This window comes from Lepidothrix coronata, unplaced genomic scaffold (genome assembly GCF_001604755.1).
Source record: "Lepidothrix coronata isolate B3197 unplaced genomic scaffold, Lepidothrix_coronata-1.0 Scaffold54, whole genome shotgun sequence".
NCBI lineage: Eukaryota > Metazoa > Chordata > Aves > Passeriformes > Pipridae > Lepidothrix > Lepidothrix coronata.
This window is the reverse complement of record NW_016690234.1, coordinates 3,041,068-3,047,067: the sequence shown is the minus strand read 5'-3', so window position 1 is coordinate 3,047,067 and position 6,000 is coordinate 3,041,068.

The following is a 6,000-nucleotide window of genomic DNA, read 5'->3' as shown; positions in this document are numbered from 1 at the left end:
GCATTCTTGGGACATTCAAGCAAAATTACAGAGCACAAATAAGTGGAGAGCTGTCAGTGTACACACATTGCAATGTTTCAGTTCAAATCACCTGCATGAGCAGTGTCATTAACAAATGATCAGCTGTGGTTTACACCCAGGGGGTTTACTGGCACATAGTACCTTGCATTCCTACTATTTCAGGGTTTTTTTCTGAGAACTATCCAAGAACTAAGAAGAACAAAAATCAGCAGATCACCACTGCTGTCTCATGTACACTCCTCTGTGAAAGGTCTCACTGTAATTCGTACTTATGAAAAGGAGACAACTCTATCAACCAGTAAGACAAATACAGTTGAACATTCTTTGTTTCATTTTTGCCCTGATTTAGATAGGCCATGTTGGATTTAAATTCAGCTGATTGTGGATACTGTAGGCTGATGATCCCAGTCAACAGAGGGATAAAAGAGTGTTTCCATCAAAGTTACCATGCTACACAAGCTGCCACGATCCTGGGGCTTCTTATATTTAGAAAACGAGCAGCCACAGCAATGCTGCAGCTTCCACTACAGGCCTTCAAAAGAATTTAACAAGCACCATGAAATCCAGTCTCACTGTGCCAATTTTTTAACAGGGCACACACTTTTACCTTTGAGTTTTAAGCAACCTCTAATAAGTTTATTAAGAGGTAAGGTTCAATGACTCTCATTAGTGGGTTCAGATATTGTTATATGTATCCCCAAGGTTTGTCCAGAACCCAGCATATAAGAGAGCAGGGAATGCACTGCAGTTTAAACTGGTAACCAGTGATCCATTAGGGTAATTAAAACATACTGATCTAGCAGGATTCTAAGCAGTGAGATATCCCTATACTCAGGGTATGCTGTGCAGAGCAGGTGTGTTCTCATTGTCCAAGAGAAATGTTAAATAGGATAGTTCACACCCACACAGAGGTTTGATTCTCAGAAATACACAATTTCAGCAAGACAGGACCACTCTCCTTAAACTTACCATCCTCAGAGTTCCTTGACTAGCCTCTTGTCTAATCTGTATACAGAGACATGCACATATAAATTACATATGTAATTCTCTTTTCTACGTTTGAACAGAATTTAGCTAAAAATGAGCATAGAGAAATGAACTCACTTCAGTAGCATTATTACTTGATTGTTAGTGTTGCTATTATATATATATATATATAGTTTTAAAATTCACACTAAATATACTGTTTATTGCCTCTTAATAACTACATGGTATGTCCTTAAAGCAAGAGGGGCCAGAAAAAAAACCCCAAGACTGTACATCAAACTGTGAAAAATACTTTTCTAGCTACTGCAGCTTGGCAGTCTCCACAGGCAGTTCTAATGGCTTGGAAATTGCCTTGGGCTCTATTGCTAAATTCTGTTGTTGATGAGGTTTTATGTTGCTTCATTCTTAAGCAGCCTTTTACTTTGATTAGTCACTTTGCTTTCCTCAACAGAGCTATTAAAGTCAAAATGAACAAAAGGTGATTTTCCAATAATTATATCAGATTTTTTTTTCTCCTTAAATTATAGCTGAGTTGCCTTCTCCAGGTGTGTGTGAAAACAGGAACTGAGACAAACTCAGAATTTACTTCACTTGAAGAGATACTGGATTATGCCTTGGTAAGACCTACTTTTAAATATGGCAGCAAGACTCCAGTTTATACAGATACTTTAAATTCTGTAAAAAAGAGAAAGCAGTATTAAAGACAGTGTGTATGCATTAAATAATAGACTTTTCTGCACAGTTTCTGAGATATCTTCCTGAGACCCCAAAACACTGAGTCACTGAACTCTCTCAAAGGCTGGCCAAGTCCAGTAGAAATTATATTTAAAGATTATCAAATGAGATACAAGGAAAACAGTTCTACCTCTATTTTACTACCTTGCATTTTGCCTTTTTTAAAGGCTATATCTTTCAGCTATAATTTAGATCCTTTCAGCAACTGTACTGATGATAAGATCTGGCAAGCACTTGAAATCACTTTTATGAAAGACACAGTATGTATTTTGGGTTTTCAGTCAGTTTATTTTCTGATAAAAGTACTAAAATGATATAATCATTCATAAAGGCTGTAACAAAAATACTGAATGAATACTCTCTCTAGTGCAAGTGTACTACATCTTAAATGTGCTTTCCTCCTCTCATTTTTGTGTGTGGTTGTTACGACCCGACCCAGAAAAAGGGGAGTGGGGTAACCCAGGTTCTTATCAATAATTCCCTTGGGGTGGATTAGAGTGAAACGACACTGAATTATCGGTGTTTGAAAACATATATAGGTAGGGTTTATTCTAACGATTTTGTTTGAACAGGTATGTTAACATTTTGGGTGTTGTCATCTGTATTATCTGTCATAGGGATAACCCCTGGGGGGAAAAAGCATAAGGGAGAGAAAGGAAAGACAGGATAAGGGTAAGGGAGAATAAGGGAAAGAAAAGCTAAGAGTGGAAAGATATATATATATAGAGAGAGAGAGTCACCACCCACGGGGTCCAGCGATGACACTCGGTAGTTGCCGCTTCCACGTCTGTCAGTTGAAGTGTGGCCTTGATCTGTTGGGGGTGAAGGAGGGAAGCCCCCAACTCAAAGAATTTATGAGTTATTATATCCATGGTTAGTGTCACAGGCCATGCCACGAGGCTCCATCATCTCCTGGGTCTGTGCTGAGTTCCAGGAGGGGCCTGGCCAAAGGGTTTTTCCCACCTTTCAAGGTTGGCAGGGCAGGTGATGGTCTTTGATGGGCCATCAGAGGTACAATGCAAAAGTCCGGCAGAAACCCGCAAAAGTCCCTTGGCAATCCTAGAATGCATAAATCATTAACCATTTCAGTCTCTGACAGTGGTAAAACACAGCTAGAGATACGTGTCACAACTAACTGTAAAATCAAATGAATGCACAGTGGAGCACTATCAGTATAAAGAACATAAGGAAAGTATTGCCTTTTTTTTTTTTTTAAGCACACTCCAGATGTTACAACTGCCAGGAAACCTATAAGCAGCTATTGAAAATGGAGGGGCACAGAAGGTACCCTGCATGGCAGGAGCACTCAAAATTCAAAAGTAATTGAAATTAATTTAGTTGAGTAAGAAATCTGACCACTGTAATTATCTGAAGCTTCTAATCAAATTCCAAATCAATGTTGCATATAATTCCACAGTTCAATCACACTAAAAGGTGTCCAGTGTTGCAGTACTGCTCATGGCTCATGTATAGTATTTTTCTGAAACTGCATTAATTTTGTAGGATCAAAATCATATAGTAAGAGTTGCTTAAATAAAGAAATTATTTCATCAAAGTGAAATTCACTGGTGATTGCTCAAAATTCACTAATGTTTCCCGGTGCCAATATTTGCCTTGTTTCCTTTCCAGTGGGGATCCATGGATTAGCAGCCAAGCCCCCATCAGCTGCACAGACAGGGATGATCATGCTCTGAGCAGCTACCAAGAGAGTTCACAGGAGGACCAAGTTTAGCAAAGACTCTCTAGGGTTTCCTTTTTATTTACAGGACATTTGTTCAACCAAACTGGCACACACAGACCAGCAAAGCCTCCAACCATATTCCTTTCATGCAGCTGTGCAGCCTGTAAACTCCATGCAAACAGAACCATTATTACTTTTCTTCTTCTGACTTTTGCTTATCCTCCCTCAGGGCTACTCAGACCCTTTTCAAGTTTTGAGCCTCAGCAGACAGCTGGAAGAGGATCAGGGAGGCCCTTCCACTGAAAACCTCAAATCTTCTCCTGACATTTAGTACTGCAGCCCAAACCAGAGCCTGGCTTTTCCCTGTGGGATTGGCTGGCAAACACTGTGCAGTACAACCATCTCCAGGAAACAGCAGATGACTCACATGTTCACTTCCAGTCTGGTACAGACACTGTCAAAGCAAATTTGTGTTGCTGGATACTGAGCAGCAGGTGGTGTGCAAGGAATAGAGATTTTTATTTTGTTTTATTTTTTATTTAAGTTTGAATCTGTTCTAATTGTGTCTCTGAACTACAGTAAGGCTGTGGAGGCAGTGTATTTTGATGTCCAGTGTACCTTTTAAAACTCAAAAGCCAGCAGTATTGTTTTAATGCATTTCTGTTTAACATTGTAGGTTTTTTTTTTTGTTTTGTTTTCTACCCATACTAATAATCTGAAAGATATTACACTGAATAATTTACTTTATCAACCCGCTAGCAGCTACAGAAGAGAACTCCAACAAAATGAACGTTCCTCAATTAAAATCAACCCCCCAAGAGGTAAATATAAATGCTAGAAATCTGCTGCTGTACAGACTGAAGAGACTAGACTGCACACAAATAATATGTAAAATATTACTAGGAGGACTTGCCATTTATAGGCTTGAGTCCCACTCACACAAAGAGATGGATTTCACTACCAATTTATGTAACAACAATGGGACCAGTTCTCTGCCTCAGCTTATACATGTGTAGAATCTGACAAATTGCACAGACCAGATTTACTTGACTTCAACCCCAAATATCCTTTGCTTTCCCATGGATGATCATTCTCAACATTTCAGATTCTAAGCAATTCCTATGGGCAGAGATTCTCAAAAGCTAAATTTGAGGCAATGTCTTATGATAAAGCACTGTCACAGCCACTCTGAACAGCCAAGCCTCTCCCACTGTTCACAGGGCTTCTTGGTTTTCTTCTGCTTGCACTCAAAACTGTCAACTTCACCTATTCCATATTCACAGGCTTTTACCAAGATTACCAGACCTGTCCTCAGGTAGAATCATCAGCAATACAAACCTGGCTGGCCACTAGCCATTAAAAAACCTGTTCCCATTCATTTATAAGACTTTGTTGCCTTATCCCTGCTTCCCCCTAGATTCCACATATGTAAAACTCAGCCACTGTTGAGCACCTTCCTGTGTTTGTGATCAGTATTGTATTTTCTACAGTGATGCAAGAGGCTGGAACAGTATGAAGCTTTTTTTTTAGAAATAAACAAACACCCAATTTCTTTATGAGTTAAAGAGTCTTTCATTTGCTAACCTCACTTGACCAGACTAATTGGCGTAAAAATTACACATCTCTATGTTTAGCTCCATTTGAATAAATGTGAGCAGTGTCACTGTTAATTAAGTGTAGATCAAGAGCTATCGTTCCACTACTCAAAATGTAAATTTCCCTCAAAAAGAACTGTAAATAAATTGTTACTGCTTTACACTGCACAAAACTGTAATTGGGCAAACCCTGAGAGCTACGGAGCCAAGGTCAAAGAGCCTTTGACAGATCACTTGGGCTGAAGAAAGAAATAGATTTGTAGATTCAGATATGCTCATTTTTGCCTTATTAATAGTCCTTCATTAGCAAATTAATTTCAAAAAGGCATCTAATGCAGCCCCAAAATCCTGACTTGATTTTGGTTTTTCACGAGTGCCCAGACTTGCAAAGTCGCTGACACCTCTGTTCACATATATACAGCTGGAATGGACTGAGAGGAAAAATCCTCATTCCAGCTTTAACATTTAAATAAAGCTAAACTTTCACAACTCATCAGCTGCCATTGTGACAGTCAATGCCAGTTTTTAGGAGTTCAGTATACAATTTTTCTGAGGGATTATTTTTTTGGAAAAAAAATCTGTTCTTAGCCCTCTATCCTGCTGAAGGGTTAGAAGTTTCCAGTATAAACAGACTGAAGTGGTCTTGCTTTGTACTCTCACAGGTTGTTACACTAAAATCTGCAGGACTCTACAAGCTCAAGCAGATAGAAGCTCCATCAAATCAGATAAAAGAAGCAAATAAAGGAATAGGATATGAACAACATTTTCCACCTCTTCCCCCAGTATAATCACCTACATTCATCCCGAGTTTGTGGGAGATCCACAGTGACTGAATCTCGTTGCAGAAATTATGTGCAACAGTTTAAAAAATGTTTCTCTTTAATGCAAACAAGCATAATATCTAGACAAACAGACTTGGATTACAATGTCATTGTAACTGAATGAGAGATGGAAATTATTCCAGGTTTGAAGTAAATACTA